Genomic DNA, 22,026 nt, shown 5'->3' with positions numbered 1-22,026 from the left:
GTGCTCTGCAACGGGAGAGGCCACAGCAGTGAGAGGCCCACATACCGCAAGAAAACAAACAAACAAACCCAGAACTGACTATAGTGAGATTAGAATGAACGAACACATTAAAAGATTAATATTATGAATATTGCTGTTTTCTATATAGATGTTTGAAAGTTAGAGACATGGAAGTTATAAAAAAGACTACAGTAGAGCTGCTAGAGATGAAAACTACAATGTCTCAGATGAAAAATATACTGGATGGGACTGACAACAAACTAGATGTTACAGAAGAACAGTTTAGTGAAAAGATTGAAGGCACAGAAATAGAAACCATGCAAAATTAAACAATAGATCCTTCCCTCACAGCCTTCAGAAAGAGCCCACCTTGTCTGAGACCTTGATTTTGGATTGCTAGCCTTCAAAATCGTAAGGCAGTAAATTTCTGTTGATTAAGCCACCTGCTTTGTGGTTCTTTGTCACAGCAGCCCCAGCAAACTGATACATACTTCAATTAAGTAGAATAGATTGTTGGATTGGATAAAAAGTGAGACACAACTTTATGCTATCTGCAAGAAACACACTTTAATTATAAATTTACAAATAGGTTAAAAGTAAAGCTATGAAGAAAGATCATGCTAACACCAATTGAAAGAAAGCTGGGGTGACTACATTAATATCAGACAAAGTAGATTTCAGAACAAAGTAAATTAAAAAAAAGAAGGTCATTTCATAATGATATAGATGTCAGTTCATCAAGAGGTCATTATAATCATAAATGTTTATGCACCTAATAGCAGAGCTTAAATATGTATAGTGCAAAAACTGGTAGAGCTACAAAGATCAATAGCCAAGCTACAATCATGTCAGAGATTTCAATGTCCTTCTCTCAGTAATGAATAGAACAAGTAGACAAAAAAGTTGGCAAGGATATAGAAGAGGACCTGAACAACACCGTTAACCAACTTGACCTAACTGACATTTCACATAACCACAACAGTGTAGACATTCTTTTCAAGTGCACATAGAACAATTACTAAGATCAACCATATATGGGGCCATAAAAGAAGTCTCAATACATTGAAGAGAATTCTAATTATACAACATATGCCATCTGATCATAATGGAATTATATTAGATATCAATAACAGAAAGATCTCTGGAAAATTCCCAGATGTTTGGCAATTAAACAACACACTTATAAAAAAAAACTCAGGGAACAAAGAAGAATTCAAAAGAGAAATTTGGAAAGTGCTTTCCACTAAACTAAAATTAAAATGCAGCATATAAAAATTTGTGACATGCCACTAATTCAGTACTTAGTGGGAAATTTAGGGCACTAAATGCCTATATTAGTAAAGAAGAAAGGTCTCAAATCAATGATTTCAGCTTCCTACTTAGGAAACAAACAAATAATCAAAAGAGCAAACTAAACTTAAAGTAAGAAGAAGAAATGAAACTATAGAAATTAATGAGATTAACTTGAAGATTAATAGAGAATATTAATAAGCCAAAACCTTCTTCTTTGAGAAAATCAATAAAATTGATAAACCCTAGCTATACTGATCAGGAAGAAAAGAGAGCAGACACAAATTGCCAATATAAAAAAATGAAAGATGTGGCATCATTACAGACCCTACAGATATTAAAGGATAATAAAGGACTATTCTGAACAATCTTATTCCAATAAATTTGACAACTTAGATGAAATGGATACAGTCCTTGAAAAATACAAGCTACCAAAGCTCACTCAAAAAGAGATAGATGACCTAAATAGTCCTAAGTCTAGTAAAGAAATTGAATTTGTAGTTATAAACCTTCCCACAAAGAAAACTACAGGCCCAGATGCTCTACTGATCAATCATAACAAACGTTTGCAGAAAAAATTATATCAGTTCTACCTAAACTCTTCCAGACAATTGAAGTAAAGGGAATCCTTCATAAGTCACCTTATGAGGCTAACCTTACCTTTTTAAAAAAGTTTCTTTAAACAATTTTTTTGAAGTATAGTTGATTTACAATGTTATTTGACATTACCTTTTAATAAATAGTAAACAGTAATAAAACGACAAAAAGACACTATAAGGAAAGAATATTACCATGAGAATAGTTGTAAAAAGTCTTGACAAAATTTTAGCAAATGGTATCCTAAAACATATAAACAGAATTATATATTATGGCCAGGAATATAATAATTTATTCCAGGAATGCAAAGTTGTTATAAAATTTGGAAATCAATCTATGTAATTCACCATGTTAACAAACTAAAAAAACACATATACACACAAAAACAAAACATAGTTTCATCTCAGTAGACTGAGAGAAAGCATTTGATAAATTCAATGTCCATTTATGGTAAAATCTGTCAATTAACTAGGAAGAGAAGGAAACTTCTTCAGTCTGATAAAGGTGTCTATTAAAAAACCTCTTCTGTTTTCATTTGCCTTGTAGTCAAGGACCACACAGAGCAATGGATCTGGTGGAAATAGCACAAGTTTCTGGGTCAGAAACATGAGTTCAAATCATAGCCTTCCTACTGCTGTGATCATGCACACGTTCAATAGCCTCTCTGAGCCTGCACGTTCTCATTTGTAACACAGAGATAATAAACAAGTTACACTATGCTACTGCCCAGCACTGCTTGCACACATTAAAATTAGTACCCTTTCCCTTCCCTTTCCTTCACCTGGTTCTGATGAGGCTGAGATTAGTCCAGGGCAGCAGTTTTCAGCATCTTTCTCAGCCACAAATATTTACTGCAGACCTGAGATGCGAAAGGCATCAGAAGGCTTGCTCTGTTGGACTGTAAGAGCTTTCACTTCCTCCTTCTTGGAAGGATCTGGTGGAGTAGAATGGGGAAGAAGCTAGGAGGCAATCAGAGGAAGATAAGGCATCCCCAAATCTGCAAATTGGCTCTTTCTGGAAAACCCAACCAGGTTTTTGGCAATAGATGATCATTCTGGGCTTGCAGGGCAATGGGTGTCTAAGCCGAGGTTTCTAGCTAAGACTACATTTGAGTGTGGAACACGGGGGACATTAATCCAGTGAGACAAGCTCTTTATAATTCAACAGCAAGGACAGTCTCTAAGTTCTGAAGTGTTCCAGCTCGAAAGCACCTCGTGTTCTTCAGGGCTCAGCTGCACAAGGTCGCAGTTACATTGAGACCAGTTAGTCATTTACACGCGGTCAGCGTCATCCCTTGCCAGTGGGACTGTTACACATACTTATTAATAGGGAACTATTTGGAGTTAGTTTTGCCAGAGGCTGATATTTCATGCATGGTCTTTAATGACTCTGAAAACAATGTCAGGCTTCCAAGGAGGCTTATTAGCCACGTTAAAGAGGAGAGCACTTGATGCACAGGACCAGCAGTGCCCCAGCCAATGAGCACTTTTGTCAAGTGCTAGATTTCACAATACACATCAGAGCGTTAAAAACTCTGAGACCCTGGCAGTAGATGCAGAAGCATGTCCTCAAGATGTCAGCATAGCAGCTATGAGGACCAGAACAGGCTTTTCCATCAACTGAACACACACACACACACACACACACACACACACACACACACACGGTCATGAAGTCAGGCCTGAGATATCACTGGGGAGAAGCTGAGGAGAAATAGGATGTGAGGAAGGATTTGGAAAGGGGTAGTTATAATGTGAAACAGACTGAATCTTACACCAGAAAGGACCAAGGTACCCTGTTTGACAGGATCAGGTGTGTACCATCAGGGGTGATCGGGATTGGAAAGCCAGATGAGATCTGACAGAAGGAAGAAAAGGAGTAACATTTGAAATATTCAAAACACTTACGTCGGGCTTCCCTGGTGGCGCAGTGGTTGAGAGTCCGCCTGCCGATGCAGGGGACGCGGGTTCGTGCCCCGGTCCGGAAAGATCCCACATGCCGCGGAGCGGCTGGGCCCGTGAGCCATGGCCGCTGAGCCTGCGCGTCTGGAGCCTGTGCTCCGCAATGGGAGAGGTCACAACAGTGAGAGGCCCATGTACCGTAAAAACAAACAAACAAACAAACAAACAAAGAAAAACCACTTATGTCAATTTTAACCCTAGTACTACAGCACAGAACTTAAAAGGCATGTCAGACATTTTAAAAAATTTTATTAAAGTATAGTTGGTTTACAATGTTGTTAGTTTCTGGTGTACAGCAACGTGCTTCAGTTATACACCTATATATTCTTTTTCATATTCTTTTCCATTACGGTTTATCTCAGGATATTGAATCGAGTTCCCTGTGCTGTGCAGTAGGAGGTTGTTGTTTATCCACCCTCTATACAGTATTTTGCACCTGCTAATCCCAAACTCTCAATCCTTCCCTCCCCCTGAGCCTCCCCTCTACCCTTGGCAAGCCCGTTCTCTATGTCTGTGAGTCTGTTTCTGTTTCATAGGTATGTTCATTTGTGTCATATTTTATTTATTTATTTATTATTTAATTTATTTATTGGCTGTGCTGCATGGCTTGCAGGATCTTAGTTCCCTGACCAGGGATTGAACCTTAGACAGTGAAAGCGCCAAGTCCTAAGCCCTGGACCTCCAGGGAATTCGCATTTGTGTCATATTTTATTTTATTTTATTTTTCACTAATTCACATGCCTAAATGGTATTGTTCACCAATTTTTTTGTTCTTGGGATTTTAGGGATACATTTTCCTATGACCAGTATTTTCCTAGAAAACTTGTAGTCCAAATATGACGAATACCCAGTCACTCTATCCATCTTTTTGAATGGAAATGCACTGACACCTATCAGAGGGGACTGTGGATGTGGGTGTTAGGGCTGGGGAAAGAGGGGCAGCAAAGAGGGGACCAAGGTGAAGAATCTGGGACCAGAGAGGAGAATGGCCAGCACAGTACCTGGCAACGCCCAGGACAAGCGGGAGTAACTGTTGTTATTTGTCGAAGGTCCTGATGCTGTCATTCATGTGCAAATCATGGGCTTGTTCTCCTGAGTGCTGTGTGTGTGAGAGTGTGTGTGTGTGTGTGTGTGTGTGTGTGCAGGGGGGCAGTGTTTCTGGACTAGGAACTTCTCATCAGAGGTGGCCTGCTAACCATGGGCTCTTCTTAAGCCAGAGGGACATCTCTCACTCTTAATCCTAGTTCCCCAAAGACTGAATGCACCTTCCATATTTGATTGGCTCTTCGAATTATGTAAATAGCATGAGGGCAACACTAATCCTGTGGGTGTATCTTGTAATCAAAAGTGAAAGTCCTCTTTCTTTTGGCCAGGCATGATGCCCCTCAGCTTCGCAGGCCCGCCACCCTCTCCATGTGGATGAAGACCTTCGTAGACAAGATGAGGGGTAAAAGGGCTTAAAAACTGGGGGGGAAGATCTCTCCATTTTCAGGGAAGAGGGAGGAGCTAATTCCATAACAATATATCCATCACGAGGAGGAAGATCACGGCTCGTGATTTGGCACAAGAGGGAAAAAGCCATCATGTCAGGAGGCAAAGCCTGACTCTATTTCCTGGTAATAACTGGATGCAGCTTAGATGTAAATTAGTGATGACTTTTGCAGAGTCTTACCTTGAGTCAATAGGACCTAGTTCACCTTCACCACGGAGCAGCCACATTTGTCTTGGTTTTTCTGGGGTCCTGGAGGAGAAGGAGTGACCTGAGGCGGGGATTCAAGCAGAGGCGAGAGCAGAGCGTTTGCTAGAGTGTTTTCCACGAATGGTTTCATAGCTAGAAACAGATGTGCCAGGCGGCTGGCTGGTCAACAGCGTGATGTAGAAAATATTAAAATATAGATTCTTCAGGGCATTCTGAACTTGACTCCTTGGTTCTCAGGAGCTTCTCTCATGCCTTCAAAACGGAGAGGAAACAAGCCTTTTCCTGGTCCACATTCTGTGGGTTTAAGTCAGCTTTGGCTACGGTTGCTCTGTGCATTGGGGCTGGCCTCACTGCATCCCTCCTCTGGTTGGGTCTCTTCGAGAGCAGCCACTTGCAACTACAGAGAGGGGCTTAGCATCTTGGCAGCTCCTGTGGAGAAACCCCGTACAACATCTGCAGGAGCTGGAAGGGCTGAGTTATTTCCCATTCACCTCATGACTGGTGTGGTTTCCAAAGGGGTGTGAGGCAGAGATGGGAGGCTGGCACCCATCGACTCCAGCCCCAGAAATAACAGGGGCTGCTGGTCCCCCAGGATTTACTGGGGGACCTTGTAGGGTCTGAGACTTGGAATCTCACTGAGATGGATTCACAAGTTAAAAAAAAAAAGTCGTGCTGGAAGGGGATTGAATCTGGCCACGTCTCCTCTCTTTGTAATTTTTTAAGCCTGATGCTTTTGGCTTAGAGACCATGAATTACGGAACTGTAGTGATTTCAGACCTCAGAGACCATCCACTTGAACCTCATTGCTTTATGGAGGAGAAATTGAGGAAGTGAGATGTTGAATGAGTTTCCTAAGGTCAGTTGTGGAAAAGCAGGGCTGGAACTCAGCTCTCTCATCCTTCCTACAGCATAACTCAAAGTTCCTTGATTGCCCCTCCCCCCCTTTTTTGCACCAGCACAAGGGCTGTGTTTTCTCATGTTCTCCGTGGAGACCTTTATACCAGACCCCCTCTCCCCACCCCTGGCCTGGATGAACCTTTCTGTAATCTGGTGCATATTTCCTCCAAACGAGTACAAAAAGCAGGGTGTAGAATCAAGATATTACACATGTTTAGAGATTACTGATTCTGAGAAAGCTTAGCCTGAAAACTGTAAGTGGTTTAGAAAAAACATTATTAAAACCACAGCGACAGATGCTTTCCAGGTAGTAAAATCATTCGTCTTATTCCACAAGTGGGAGGATGTGATTTTTGTACCTCATACTCTGTGCTTCATAACCCTGTCTCCATCTCTTGGGCCTCCCCACCCATCCTCTGGCCCCTAAACACGTAAGGCAAATTTCTATAATTTACTAACATTTCTCTTTCAAATTTAGATTTTGATTTGTAGAATTGGAACACGGCTAGCTACCAGCCAGCTCTTAATCCGAGCTTTGCCGGCACGGCTCTGCGTTCCCTCTGCAAAGGGGGTCGGGGTCTGAGTGGTCCCAGGCTTGTGGGGTTCCCGTCTTGTGGATTCAGCTATTTTATTGGACACTGTTTCATTAGTGTTCCCAGCTGCTTTCTATCTTTTCTATTGGAGGGCTAAATGTTTCTTTTCTTCTCTAAACAATAGTTTGTGATTGATTCCTGGGTTTTGTTTTAGCCACTTTGAACAAGCGAGACGGACTCCCTCCCACCCAAAACCGGATTTTGACGTTGAGACCGATGGTGCCAGACTCGCACCAGGAGGGTGTATGAAAAGTTTATTACCCACATAACGAGGCTTTTGGGGAGGGCGGAATAGGCTTCCCAAGCTGGTCCAAAAATGTCTTGAGAGAGAAAGGAAGAGAGACAGGCTTGGTTCTGGGCATGGAAGAAGGCTTCTGTGGTCTGACTCTCCCTCTGGACCAAAAGAGGGAGCACTCGGGCTTTTTTATTCGATGTGGGTGGAAGGGGCAGCAGGAGGGATGAGGCTTAAAAGCTGCCAGTAGTTGGGCTTCCCTGATGGCGCAGTTGTTGAGAGTCCGCCTACCGATCGATGCAGGAGACATGAGTTCGTGCCCCGGTCTGGGAGGATCCCTAGATGCCGCGGAGTGGCTGGGCCCATGAGCCATGGCTGCTGAGCCTGTGCGTCCAGAGCCTGTGCTCTGCAACGAGAGAGGCCACAACAGTGAGAGGCCCGTGTACCGCAAAAAAAAAAAAAAAAAAAAAAAAAAAGAGCTGTCAGCAGTCAAACATCAAAAAACAGAGCTGGATCCTTTCTTATAGGATTATTTTGGATTTTTGAAAAATGTTTGTTTGTTTGTTTATTTTTGGCTGTATTGGGTCTTCGTTGCTGTGCACGGGCTTTCTCTAGTTGCGGCGAGCGGAGGCTACTCTTCGTTGTCATGCGCGGGCTTCTCATTACGGTGGCTGCTCTTGTTGCGGAGCACAGGCTCTAGGTGCACGGGCTTCAGTAGTTGTGGCTCATGAGCTCTAGAGTGCAGGCTCAGTGGTTGTGGCTCGTGGGCTCTAGAGCGCAGGCTCAGTGGTTGTGGCTCGTGGGCTCTAGTCCTGACTTCTCCCCTGAGATCCAGACAAGTAGATTCAAGTGCTTCTTTGACAGGTCCATGGGCGCATCTAAAAGGCCTCTCAAGTTGAACATGCTTCAAATACAGCTATTGATTTGTTCTCCAAACTTGATCCTTCTCTTAACTTTTTCATCTCATAAATGGCCCCACTGTCTTCCTAGTTGTGTAATCCAAAATTCTAGAAGGCACTCCTGATTGCTCTTTGCCCTCACACTCCACTAGTCTTGTGGGTAGACTTACAAAAGGTAACTTGTATCTTACCTCTTTTTCCCCTCTTCATTCCCCAGGCATCGCAGCTGCTCTCCTCCTACCTGTACACTGCAGGAGCCCCGGACAGTCCCCTGCTTTTTACTGTGCCCCTGCCATGGGTTGAACTGCATCGCCCTAAAAGGTATGTTGAAGTCCTACCCCCTGGAAATTTTAAATGTGACCTTATTTAGAAATAGGGTTTTTGCAGGTGCAGTTAATTGAAGGTGAAATCTTTAGGGTGAGCCCTAATCCAATCTGACTGGTGTTCTTATAAGGAGAAGAGACATGGAAACACACACACACAGGGAAGACAGCCATGTGAGGATGGAGGTGGAGAGTGGAGCGATGCTGCCACAAGCCCAGGGCTGCCTGGGGACACCAGGAGCTGGAAAAGGCAAGGAATCCTCCTCCCCTAGAGACTTTGGAGGGAGCGAGACCTTTGATCTTTTTTCTTTTTCCGGCCACACAGCATGTGGGATTTTAGTTCCCTGACCAGGGATTGAACCTGTGCCCCCTGCAGTGGAAGCACGGAGCCCTAACCACTGGACTGCCAGGGAATTCCCTCAACACCTTGATTTTGGACTTCTAGCCTCCAGAGCTGTGAGACAATAAGTTTCTGTCGTTTTAAGCCGCCCAGTTTGTGGTGCTTTACTATGGCAGGCTGAAGAAGCTAATACACGTCCTATAATCACTTTTTATGCACAACGGCCAGAGGAACCTTTGCAACTTAAGTCAGATTGTGCCCTTTCTCTGCATAAAAACCTCTTTTGATTTTCCTCTGAATTTATGATGAAATCCAAGCTCTTTGCCAGGCGCAATGAGGCCTTACACATCTGGCCCTGATGATTTCTGGTCTCACCTCCTGCCCCCACCTCTGTTCCTCCTGTTTGTTTCTGGAACAGGGTTGCTGACTCTTTCCACTCACTGGGCCTGTGACCCTGAAGGAATGAGTTGGAGTCACTAACCTCACCCCGAGTATTGCTTCATTTCCTCCAGATCACATATCCCGACGTGGCATTCCTGTACTAGCTCGTCATTGGTCCCAGTCCCTCTATGGTGAAGGTCGTGAGGTCTGAGCTCACCACGTTGCCATGTCCTGTGTCCAGAACAGTGCTGGGCACAGCTAGAGTGGGAGCTTCATATATATTTGGTGAGTGAATGTATGATATATACAAATGCTGAAAAAGTGTTTTGCTTTAAATATGGATACCAGTAAGCGAAAATAAACTTTATATTTACTGAATTTATTGACATTTTCTCAAATACATTTGCATAAGCACGGTTCACGCTTTTCCTCAATTAATCTCCCCTGTTTCTTAATCCAGAATGAGCAGTCAAGCCTCAGCCAAGGAGAGGTCCAAAGACATCTCAACACACCTAACAACTGGGAGGTCACATTTTGGCATGACATCAGAGTGTCCTGGTCTGTGTGAGGTTCTTTTCACCCTTCTCAAGGGTCATCCCATGTGCCTTTAAGGTTAAATACTGCTTGATCAAGCAAATATGACAAAGTGTTAATTGTTGGTGCATCTAGGTGAAGGGGGTATGGGTATTCATTGTACCATTCTGTCATCTTACTCTACGTTTGAAATTTTTCAAAATAAAAAGTTGGGGGAAAAATCAGCCAAAGAAAGTACTGTATGATTTCAAATTACCTTAAGAGAAACTTTGTGTTGTAAGCCTGAAGGACTAACAGCCTGATTGTATCAGATAATTGACAGTAGAGTATTTGGTTCATTCGGGAATATAATGCATCTGATGGCCAACATGTCTATTTTATGTATTTTTAAGGTCAGTCAGAGGTCTTTGCAACAAAACAGGGCAAGATTAGCATGCCACATATGTTTTATTTCTGCTGTGGAAACCTGAGATGTAGTTTTCATGGGTGAATGGCATTCTGTGTTGTCCCCCTGGGACCCTCACCCCTCTGAGCCTTTCACAGAGGGATCGTCCTCTGTGGAACTTCAGGTGTGTTTCCAGATGCTCCTCCTGGAATTGTGTCAGGTGACCCCAAACCCACGAACCAAGACTTTTCTGTTTGTGTTTAAGCCCTGTCCCACTTTCAGGAAGCTACTGGGCCTCTGGTTCTCTCTGGACAACTGAAACAAAGAGTGAAATTCTAGAATTCTCTTATGGAATGCAGCAAAAGCAGTTCTAAGAGGGAAGTTCATCAGACTTGTGGTTGCCGAGGGTTGGGGGAAAGGAGAGGGTTGGATTGGGAGTTTGGGGATTAGCAAATGCAAACCATTATGTATAGGATGGATAAACAACAAGGTCCTACCGTATAGCACAGGGAACTATATTCAATATCCTGTGATAAACTATAATTGAAAAGAATATGAAAAGGAATGTATATATATATATATATGTATGTATAACTGAATCACTTTGCCGTATAGCAGAAATTAACACAATGTGGTAAATCAACTATACTTCAATAAAATAAATTTAAAAAATAAAAGAAAGAGGGAAGTTCATAACAATAAGTGCTTCCATCAGGAGACAAGACAAATCTTCAATAACAACCTAACTTTACACCTCAAGGAACTAGAAGAGGAAGAACAAAGTCCAGAGTTAGTAGAAGGAAGGAAATAACAAAAACTAAGGCGGAAATAAAAGAAATAGAGACTAAAAAGACAAAAGAAAATATCAATGAAATGGTATTTAGAGCTGGTTCATTGAAAAGATAAACAAAATTGACAAATCTTTAGCTAGAATCACCCAGAATGTTCTCAGGTGTGGTGAGTAAAAATTAACAGAATTTCTTTTGGAAGGTATGAAATGATCTAAAAATTAAGCAATGCACCAATAATTGAAGGATATGACAGAAGGAGCTCAAAAAGATTGATACTCATTCTCTTAAGGACTTTTCGTTGCAAATATGATAGTTGACCATTTTTCCCGGTAGACTAAATAAAAGGAGGGGTGCAAAAATGGGAAAATTCTTAAAGTTACATAAACTGCAACAGGAAGACCTGAGGTTTAAAGTTGTTTTGGGCTTTGCACATTGAATCACTTGATGTTGAATGAAAGGATTTGATTTTGTTCATCACCTCTTAGCTGGTAGATGGTTTTTCTAAAGAGTGACAGGATGGGGTCAGCCAGGCTGAGAGAGTCACTGTCCTGGTGGTCTCTGGGGTGGAGGGGAATAACTAGAACTCATCACCTATGTTGTCATTCAAAGCATAACTTGACCCTTCACAATTGCCTGACTGTCCTGCAATTTCTTCTTCTGGGCTTTTAGCTGCCTGCACCCAGCCTCCTGGGGCCTGGGTCCTGCCCCACTCCCCCTTCCCCACACCTCTGCCTGGGATCCCTGCCGCCCTCTGCCCTGGGGCGTTGGTGGTGGAGGTCCATGCTCCATTTCCGCTGCCATTTCCTACTCCTGGCGGGGCCTGTTTGTAGGTGCAGGAGGATCAGAGTCAAGTGCAGGCCCCATGGCATCTGAGACAGGGCAAGGCAGTGGCCTCTCACCCACTCCTGGTCCAGGTACCCAGCATGTCCCACACAGAGGTTGCAATCCCTTGGGGGTCTCCCATTTTTTGTGCGTTGGGGAGATGGGCCCAAGGGAAGGGGAGGTTCACTTCCCCACCCCACTGGGCTGTGCATTTTCATTTTGCATTGGGTTCTGCACATTATGTAGCTGGCCCCATGTGCCAGAACCTGGGGCAGCAGCAAAACAGCAGAGGAGGGGAGGTAGGGATACATTCTCCCTATTAATTCCGTCCCGGGTTGGTTCTGGTATCAGGCTACAAAACTTTCCTTTACGAAACTTTATCAACGCTGCTCAGATTTCTTGCCTTTATTTACATAATTTTTCTGTTCTGGAATGTCTTCTTCTAGCCTCTCTGATTTTCCAACTTCTCCTTATTTTTAAAGGCCCAAATCAATATTCATCTCTCTCACAAGACTTCCGGCCCACTCCAGGCATCATTGCTGATTCTCTGCACTGAAATCAGGCTTTATCTTAGTACTATTTCCGAATTAAACATAGATTTCTCATTGTACATGCAGTGTTCATTGTTTAGCCTTGTTATTGAACTTTTCGTGTGCTAGTGTCTTGTTTACATGACTCTGTTCTTGGCTTGGTCTCCTAGGAAATGTGCTAGATGCGTGCATACATATTTGTTGCTTGAATGATACGTTGGATGTGTGATGGCGCTTTTGGAAAATAAGGGAAGGATGAAGACCGTACTTCCTTTAGAAGTTGTTGATTGGTCAAAATCAAACTTCTGATTTAAGTGATTTTGAATGATAAATTCGAGAAGAAGTAATGACGAATTAGAAACCGACCATGAAAAAACGAATATTTCAGCTGGAAGATAGCGGTTTCAACAGGAGTAGGTTCGCTTGATTTGAGCCCTGTTTTTAGCAATCGCGAGGTTACTGTAGCTCTGAATGGAATTCTCACTGTGACGTGAGCATGTGTCTTTTTCCAGACCCACAAATTATGCTGTGTACCCCGACCAGGAGGGTAAGGAAAGTTCTGGGAACTCAGGCAAAGCTGCCTCAGCCCTGCTCAGCTTTTGAAAGTCCCCCCAGCCTGGAGCTAATGTACTTGGGCCACGCTTCACCTTCGTCTTCGCTGGAGTTTCCTCCTGACTTTGGTGATTTCCTGGGTCTCTTGAGTTACCACAGCTCTTGCTGCAGGATCCACCACAGCAGGGCTCCCATACTGCGAAGCACCCAAGGCTCAAAGTATTTCATTTCAATGAAAGAGGCTCCTTTTCTGTTTTCGTCCAGTGACCAAGGTGAACACATGGGCCGTTAGCTCCATTTTCGGAGGAGTTTTCAGATCATGCTTTAAAAATCACGAATGAAGTCAGCGCCTCCATGGAACCTGGAGGCTTGCGTCCAGCAGCGTTCTTGTTTTCTCACTTGGATGGGAAAGAGCTGTGGAGGTACCGTCCTCCCGGGAGTTCCGGAGTCTGAAAACAGAGGCCTTGGGTTGTATGAAAAGTCTCTATTCTTTCTTTAAATATTCACAGAGTCCCATGCCAGAAAACAAGACAAGATTGCTTTATCAGTCACCCAACAGTGAGAGAGGAAATCCGCCCACTTCTCCACGCTTCCTTTCAAAGTGACCTCAGCGACCCTGACGGATTCATGGAATTAATTAGAAACAACAGTAAGGATGCCGTGGGATGGGCGATTTTGTCACTAGACGTTTCGGAACTTCCCTGAGGAGCCTCTGCTGCCTCAGACCCACCTCACTGCCCACGCACCCACCCTGCGATGCAGACCCTCCCGGGAGGGGCTCAGACCATCTTCCCCCTTGTTGCCGCCTTCCACGTGGGCCCTCCCGGGTCCCACAAACCCACCCGACAGGCTGCCGCTCCACTCAGGCGTCTGTAGGGGTCTGAGCTTAGTCAAGCCCTGCGGCCCCCTAAGCTCTCGCCCTGACCGCAGACCCTCACTGGGTCAAGGGTGGTCGACCAGCTCAAGACTCAGTTCCCCACAGAGGCCACGTCCTGTGAGGAAAAGGAAGAGATGGAAACCTAGCCCTCAAGGGTCTGCTCAGGGCCAGGCACTGTGCTGGGAGGAATCTTACTCCTGTGTGATCTCATTTCATCATGTAAGTGGCTCTTCAGTTATATAGAAGGAGAAACAGAGGCAGAAAGATTAAAAAACGTATTGACGGTTGCATTGCATTCCAGTGGTCTCCAGGGTAGGGTGGGTCCGCTCTAGGGAAGGTGGCAAATTAAATCTCATTGATTAACCACTAACCACATGAGTGCTATCTAGCTGGCCAGCTTCTAGATTAAATTGTGGCAGGTAAATTATTTGGAAAAAAATAGTTGATTTCCACATGACCGCATTGTCTCTGTGAATTAATGACAGAAAAAAGTTCTGTATGTTCACATGGGATTCCAAGGTTATTTCAAGAATTATTCACACATGGGAATAGTTTCACCTTCAGAACACAAACTCTTAGCTTTTGGAATGTGGGCATCTTATCTGGCCCACCGAGAACCCCACTGAAAACATAAATATCATTCAAGTTCCCATCTCAATTCCTGGCTCTTTTTCCCTTAGGAAAGATCTTCCAAAATATATAGTGTTTTGGATATGTATGTTATTTTTTGTTGGGAAATAACCATAATAGTCGCTAATATCTACATGGCTCTTATGGCGTGCCAGGCGTTGCCTTCAGTACTTTACATATATTTCCTCATTTAATCACCATAGCAATCCTGTGAGGTAGATATCATTCCTATCTCCATCTCACATGTAAGGAAATTGAGGCCCAGATTGAGGCCCAGAGAGGTTAAGAATTTGCCTGAGGACAAACAGCTGGTAGATGGTAGAGCCAAGGCTTGCAGCCAGGCAGTCTGGGTTTAAAGTATGCTCAGTCTGTGGATTATGAGACAGATGGTGGGATCACTGGGTTGTATTACAGCATGTCCAAAGCGAAAGGTAAGTGCACCATTACGTAAAAATAATAGGTTATGGAGAACTGACTATATACCAGGCTCTACAGTAACTCTTTAGATGTATTTAATATTCATAACAATCCCAGATCTTTCTGACTACGGAGCCTGTAATTTTGACCACCACCCTTCACTATATAGCCTTGGTTCATAGTTGCTTTGCTTTGAGCTTCTTAGATATTTGTAAGGCTGATTATTTCTACATGGGTTAGTTTAATATCTGTGTTAGGTGATGTTTATAGTCAATAATAGATAAGCAATCTGAACAAGTCTAACCAAATGCAAAGAGATAATTTCATTTGTTTTGAGCACTTATAAAATCCACAGCCAGGCATAGCACAGGGAGCTCAGCTCAGTGCTTTGTGATGACCTAGAGGGGTGGGATAGGGAGGGTGGGAGGGAAGCTCAAGAGGGAGGGGATATGGCGATCTATGTGTACATATAGCTGATTCACTTTGTTGTATAGCAGAAACTAACGCAACATTGTAAAGCAATTATACTCCAGTAAAGACGTAAAAAAATAATATAAAAGTAAAATCCATAGCCAGAAGGGATCTTAGTGATCATCTATCAGAAAAAAAGTCTCTCTTGTTGAACTGGTATGCATTCTTTTTTCATTTATTTCAAATTACAGAACCCACCATATATACATATACATGTATGTATGTATGCAATTATTTATTTATTTATTTATTTAATTTTTTTTTTTTGCCAAAGTTACCAGAAAGCTCATAGTGAATTTGAAAACTCACGTGAAGTGAGCATATTAACTCAGGTTTTTGGTGTACTGATTTTTCTCTTTTCCTTTGCTTCCTGTTTCTATCTTAATGGTATTATTATATCTATATTTCATTATATGCAACCCTGGCTTGTATAAATTTTAAAACAGAGACGATGCGTGTTACTGCTCTTGTGGCCCAGATGGGGAAGGGTCCCCCTCGCTTGGAAGGTGAAGGAGTCACACCTGGGACAGTGAGGTCCACTCCAGCTGCTCTCATCCCAACACCCACACTGCTTCTGATTTTTTTTTTTTGTGGTACGTCGGCCTCTCACTGTTGTGGCCTCTCCCGCTGCGGAGCACAGGCTCCGGACGCGCAGGCTCAGCGGCCATGGCTCACGGGCCCAGCCACTCCGCGGCATGTGGGATCTTCCCGGACCGGGGCACGAACCCGCGTCCCCTGCATCGGCAGGCGGACTCTCAACCACTGCGCCACCGGGGAAGCCCTTCTGATTTTAATGAACAATTGAAACTTGATTTAATCCCAACTGAAAATGATTAGGAGAAGATAATTTGCTGTTGTAAAACCAAACAGGGGAAAACAGACCCTGCTGGAATCATGTGTTATCTTTTTTTCTGAGCTGTCCACAGCCTAAAAGGGCTCAGATTCATTTAGCTGGAGGTGAGGGGATTACCTAATTCGCACAGCGCCAGCCCCAGCAGACCTGGCAGCTCACTCCCTTGAATGGTCCGGCAGGCTGTACTTAAAAGCACAGATATGGGAGTCGTAGAAGCCCAGATGAGAACAAGCTCTGTCACGGAGTTGACTTGGGAAAGTTGATTAACCTCTATGTGCCATGTATGCTCGTCTGTAAAATGAGTACATTAATAAAAATATACCCTCTAAGGGTATGGTAAGAGTGAACTAAGATTATGTTTGTAAAGCAGCTAATTAACACAGCGGATGGCACAAATGACTCAAACAAGGTACTAGTATCAGCAGAAACACTTATTCCATTTTATTACAGTGTTATTAGAAAGGAAGCGAAAGCAACATAGATGGACCTAGAGATTATCATACTAAGTGAAGTATGTCAGAAAGAGAAAGACAAATACCATATGATATCACTTATATGTGGAATCTAAAATATGACACATGAACTTATCTACGAAACAGACTCACAGACACAGAGAAGAGACTTGTGGTTGCCAAGGGGGGAGAGGGGCTAGGGGAGGGATGGATTGGGAGTTTGGGGTTAGCAGATGCAAACTGTTATACATAGAATGGATAAACAACAAGGTCCTACTGTATAGCACAGGAAATATATTCAATATCCTATAATAAACCATAATGGAAAAGAATATGAATAAGACTGTATATATATGTATAATTGAGTCACTTTGCTGTACAGTAGAAATTAATATAACATTGTAAATCAACTATACTTCAATAAAATAAATTTTAAAAAGGAAGAAAAAAAAAACCCCTTTTATAAACCTGTTTCTCAAGAGGAATATCAGGTAAACTGTAAGTCCCAGAGCCCTCTACCCAAGTGGGTCACCCTAAGTAAACTCCAGGCTTTAAGCACTCATGCGACATTTAAAAGTAATTGGTCATATACTTGACCATAAAAGAAATCTCAAAAAACCCAGAGAGGGGCTTCCCTGGTGGCGCAGTGGTTGAGAGTCCGCCTGCCGATGCAGGGAACGTGGGTTCGTGCCCCGGTCCGGGAAGATCCCACATGCCGCGGAGTGGCTAGGCCTGTGAGCCATGGCCGCTGAGCCTGAGCGTCCGGAGCCTGTGCTCTGCAACGGGAGAGGCCACAGCAGTGAGAGGCCCGCGTACCGCAAAAAATAAAAATAAAATTAAAAAAAAAAAACCTAAAGAATCAGTAATAAAAAGTGTGACCAAAATACAGCAAAATTTTGAGAGCAACAACTAAAAAGATATCCAAAAAAGTTTTTGTGATATAAGTATTTTAAAAATTAAACAGGTACTTCTAAATGATTCCTAGATCGAAGAAAATATCATAATGGGGAATTTAAATATTTTGAACTGAATAATACCAAAAACATTACCCCAGTTTGTGGGATGTAACTAAGGCAATATATGGAGGGCAACTTTTGGCTTTAAATGTCCCTAAAAATGTTTAATAAGTCAGTGAGCTGAATTTCAACTTAAGAAGTGAGGAAAAGAGCAATTGAGCAAATTCAAAAAAGATTAAGAACAGAAATAATAAAGATTAGAGTGGGAATAATAAAATAGCATTTAAAAAAAACCACAGGGGAGTCACAGGGGAGTAAAACAGAACTAAATCAAAGAAAACCGTTCTGTCCTCTGTAGAAAGGGGTGCTGATGTCATCTTCAAAGTGAAGCTGTGAAGGTCACATGTTATACTCTGTACCAAAGCACTTTGCAAACTGCAGAGAACTATTCAGATGTGCGTTTCATCTTTATTTCACGTATTCAACACATCTTGACCAGTTACCTCTTCTGTGCCTGGTGGTGGGAGTATAATGCCTTCTTGTAACTCACTGTCTGTAGGGATGGTAGATATTCATCATGTCAACGCAACAGGACCCAAATCAGTGTCTGCGGCAAAGAGACACGCACTGCGTCATGAGAGCATAGGACTGGGGGGCAGGGTTAGCGTGCGCAGAGCTGTTAGGAAGGTTCTGCAGGAAAGTGAGGCTCAAGCAGAGATGGTGGGGGGTGGGGATGTGGGAGGTGTGATTTCTGGAACAAACCAAAGACGAGGAGATGGGGTAATGTTTAACGCACAGGTGAGAGGGGCGCCTTGGCAATACACTTCCTTGTCTTAGTGCACATTAAAAAAAAATTATAAAACATATGCTCATGATAAGAAGGTTGAATAATTGCAAAAAGTAGTTAGAAAATAAGTCCCACATAATCCTGACATATTTCTTTCCTTATAAAGATCACAGAACTAGTGTATAGAATACTGTCTAAATGGAAATATCCTGGTTATTGTAAAATACTGCTAAAGCATGGTTGTATCTGTTTAGACCTAGGCTGTGGTTCTGAAGGAAAAGGCCATTGGGAACCCTGGGAGTTGGGCTTGGAGGAAGGAATGAGGGTGTGTCACCAGGTGGGCGTCAGGCAGGCATCGCCTTCCTCACTCCAGGCCAGCTCAACAAGGGGACAGTGCTGTAGCAGTGCTTTTGTTTTTTTTGTTTTTTGCGGTACGCGGGCCTCTCACTGTTGTGGCCTCTCCCGTTGAGGAGCACAGGCTCCGGACGCGCAGGCTCAGCGGCCATGGCTCACGGGCCCAGCCGCTCCGCGGCATGTGGGATCCTCCCGGACCGGGGCACAAACCCGCGTCCCCTGCATCGGCAGGCGGACTCCCAACCACTGCGCCACCAGGGAAGCCCTGTAGCAGAGTTTTAATCAGGGCCACAGGATGGGTTGCAAGAAGAAAGAATAATTGTAGGGGACTATTTAGCAGGCCAGTGTAGGGACCAGGACAGAGGTGAGATGATGGTGGCTTTTGCATTAAGATCATAGAGGCAGAGATGAGGAGAGGTGGGTGGATCCGAGAGATACTTTGAAGATAAAATCTAAACGCACAGCGTAGAGTTGAGGGATATGGATTTGGAGAGCCTGCTGACTCCACTGGACAGGATGATCTGAGGGGTGCCTCGTGGCGTGCAGTACTTGGATGTGAACCTACTGGCTTATCTATAAGAAAAGGGCCCTGAAAGGCTAACATGATACAACAAAATACCATCAACAACAAAGAGAGAATAGTGTGTGCCACCCGACGGCTGGGGGACTTCCTGAAACTGCTCCTGCCTGGACTTGTATTTGAAGTCATGGTTTGTCTAAGGGTTCATGCTGGGACCCTGGGAAGCCTCCCCAGTGAACATAGCTCCCCTCCCCTCTGCCCCCGCTCTAGCCTCTTTGCGCTTCCTCTGAGGCAAGCAACTGCTGGGCTTAGTGGAGAGCTGGGTGCAAGGGGACTTTGGGTTCTACGGGATTCTCTGGGGGAAGGTTGATGTGAGTTCTCTGTGAGCAGGCCTGGGCTCCCTGGACCTGAAGAGGCCAAGAGGCGACCAAATGGGTGGATTGGGTCTTTCCTGCCCTTGAAGCTGGACATGGACCGAAAGCCTCTGTTTCTGTGACCTTGACCACACAGGCCAGAGTCCTCTGCCTTTGAGGCAGGTGCCATCGTGGTGTGTGAAACCAGGAGCCACTGAAGAAAAGCAAGAGCTCTCTAAAGACCTTGCGCTAGAGAGAGGAAGATGAGGCAAAATAAACAGAGCTCTTGGAAGAGACAAAACAATTTGAATTAAAAAAAAAGGCATGGAAGGAGATTTAAATATAGCACAAAAAAGACATCCCAGAGCTGAAAATCGTAATTTCCTAACTAAATACAATTCAGTAGATTAATTGAAGGAGAGGAAAGTCACCGTGGAGATCTGAATTAGCATCCCAGAAAATCAAAGGTAAGAAATGTCTTGATATATTAGGGCAAAGAGAAAAAGAGATAGACAGCAAATGGTAAGAAACTTGGAAGGTAGATTCTAAAACCTTGAATTGTGAATAGTAGGGGCAGAAAGAGAAAAAAGAGAGGCAACTATTATACTAACAATAAAAGAAAACTTCCCTGAACTGAAGCAAACTGAAATTTTCTTTTTTTTTTTTTTAATTTAATAGATTTTATTTTTTAGAGTAGTGTTAGATTCACAGCAAAATTGAGCAGAATGCATAGTTTCCCATATACCCACTGCCCCTCAACTCAGAGCTTCCCCAACTATCACCACTCCCCAGCTGCCCAGTGGTATGCGTGTTACAATCGACACCTTATCATTAACCGAAGTCCATAGTTTACATTGGGCTTCGCTCTTGGTGTTGTATACATTCTACAGGTTGTGACAAATGTATAATGACACGTATCCACCATTACAGTATCGTGTAGTGTGGTTCCTCTGTGTTCTGCCTGTTCAGCCTCCACCAATCCCTGGCAACCACTGACCTGTTACCTTGTTTGCCTTTTCCTGAACATCATATAGTTAGGTAGCATTTTCAGTTGCCTTTTTTCACTTAGTCATATGCTTTGAAGTTTCTTCTCTGTCTTTTCATGGCTTAATGGCTCATTTCTTTTCAGTGCTGAATAATATTCCATTGCCTGGATATACCACAGTTTATTTATCCATTCACCTACTGAGGGGCATCTTGGTTGCTTCCAAGCTTTGACAATTATGAATAAAGTTGCTATGAACATATAAGTGTGGGTTTTTTTATGGAGATAAGTTTTTAGTTCATTTGGGTAAATATTTAAAAGTGCAATTGCTGGATTGTATGGTAAGCGTATGTTTAGTTTTCTAAGAAATGACCAAACTGTCTTCCAAAGTGCCTTGACTAGAAGGTGGGGCTGATTTCCGGGGAGGGGAGAGGGACTAGAGGTTGAATCAGTCACCAAGGGTCAATAAGTTCATCAGGCATGCCTATGTAATGAAGCCTCCATAAAACCCCCAAAAGAAGGGGGTTCAGCAAACTTCCAGACTGGGGAAACAGAATGCTTCCAAGTACTACCAGGCTAGGATCTAAGCTCTACAATGACAGAAGCACCTTTGTTCAGGACCTTGTCCTACGTATCTCTTCATCTGCCTGTTGATTCATATCCTTTAATACCCTTTGTAATAAACAGGTAATCTAGGGAGTAAATAGGTTTCCTGAGTTTCCTGAGCTACTCTAGCCAAGTAATAGAACCCAAAAAGTGGGTCATGGGAACCTCTGACTTATAGCGAGTTGTTCAGAAGTATAGGTAACAACTTGGACTTGGATTGGCAACCTGAGTTAGAGGGGATCGTTCGAACCTCCAGTTTGTAACCAGTCAGTCAGAAGCACGGGTAGCAACCTGGGCTAGTGCTTGGCATCTGAAGTGGAGGGCAGTTTTGTAGGACTGAACCCTTTACCTGTGGAATCTGATGCTCTCTCCAGGTAGATGGTGTCAGAATGGAGCTGAATTGTAGGACACCCAGTTGGTGTTATGGAGCATCGCTTGGCTGTGTGGGGAAACCCCACCCTCCACGTTGGAAATGTGGATGCAGAGCTCTTAATTTCCCTATGCCATTTCTTCTTTTTTTTTTTTTTCGCTGCGGCACGTGGGATCTTAGTTCCCCGGCCAGGGATCGAACTCGTGTCCCCTGCATTGGAAACGCCGAGTCCCCATCCCTTACGCTATTTCATTTCTCTATCCTTAAAACTGACTTCCCTTTCCCACCTCCGGGAAACCCCACTGAATTTAAGTTGGAGTCAGGGGACTTCTACTGAAATGAATGAGGGACTCTTTCCTGCTGCCTCCTGCCAAAAAACACACCCACTTCCAAGGGAGCTTCTTACTCAAGGGGAATGACCTCAGAACAGGATGAATGTACTTGCTGGGAGAGGTTCAGCCCTTTGTTTTTATTGAGAGTCATTAGGGTAGGACAAATTGGTAACAGAGTTAAATTATACATTCTTAAAGCATTTGAAACCCTCTTGTTTTGGGCTTCAATCTGGTGGC

The 22,026-nt window shown here is 43.5% G+C and overlaps 1 long non-coding RNA gene across 2 annotated transcripts in view; it reads left to right on the top strand.

Moving 5' to 3' along the window:
- LOC111167551 (uncharacterized) overlaps positions 1-21,814 on the top strand; it is a 63,344-nt gene extending 41,530 nt beyond the window's left edge. The window contains exons 3-6 of one of the 2 annotated variants that reach the window (XR_016395271.1): positions 5,222-5,295; positions 8,386-8,489; positions 9,344-9,497; positions 9,673-21,814. This is a non-coding gene — a long non-coding RNA (uncharacterized LOC111167551). Of the gene's footprint in view, positions 1-5,221; positions 5,296-8,385; positions 9,498-9,672 lie in introns of both variants that reach the window. The other variant, XR_016395270.1, reaches the window with a different exon arrangement.
- Positions 21,815-22,026: the final 212 nt, after the last annotated feature.

This window comes from Delphinapterus leucas, chromosome 12 (genome assembly GCF_059928025.1).
Source record: "Delphinapterus leucas isolate spDelLeu-1000000601 "Yukka" chromosome 12, BTC_Dleu_Yukka2, whole genome shotgun sequence".
NCBI classification, from domain to species: domain Eukaryota; kingdom Metazoa; phylum Chordata; class Mammalia; order Artiodactyla; family Monodontidae; genus Delphinapterus; species Delphinapterus leucas.
The sequence above is the reverse complement of the archived record's forward strand: the minus strand, read 5'-3'. Positions and strand labels throughout refer to the sequence as shown.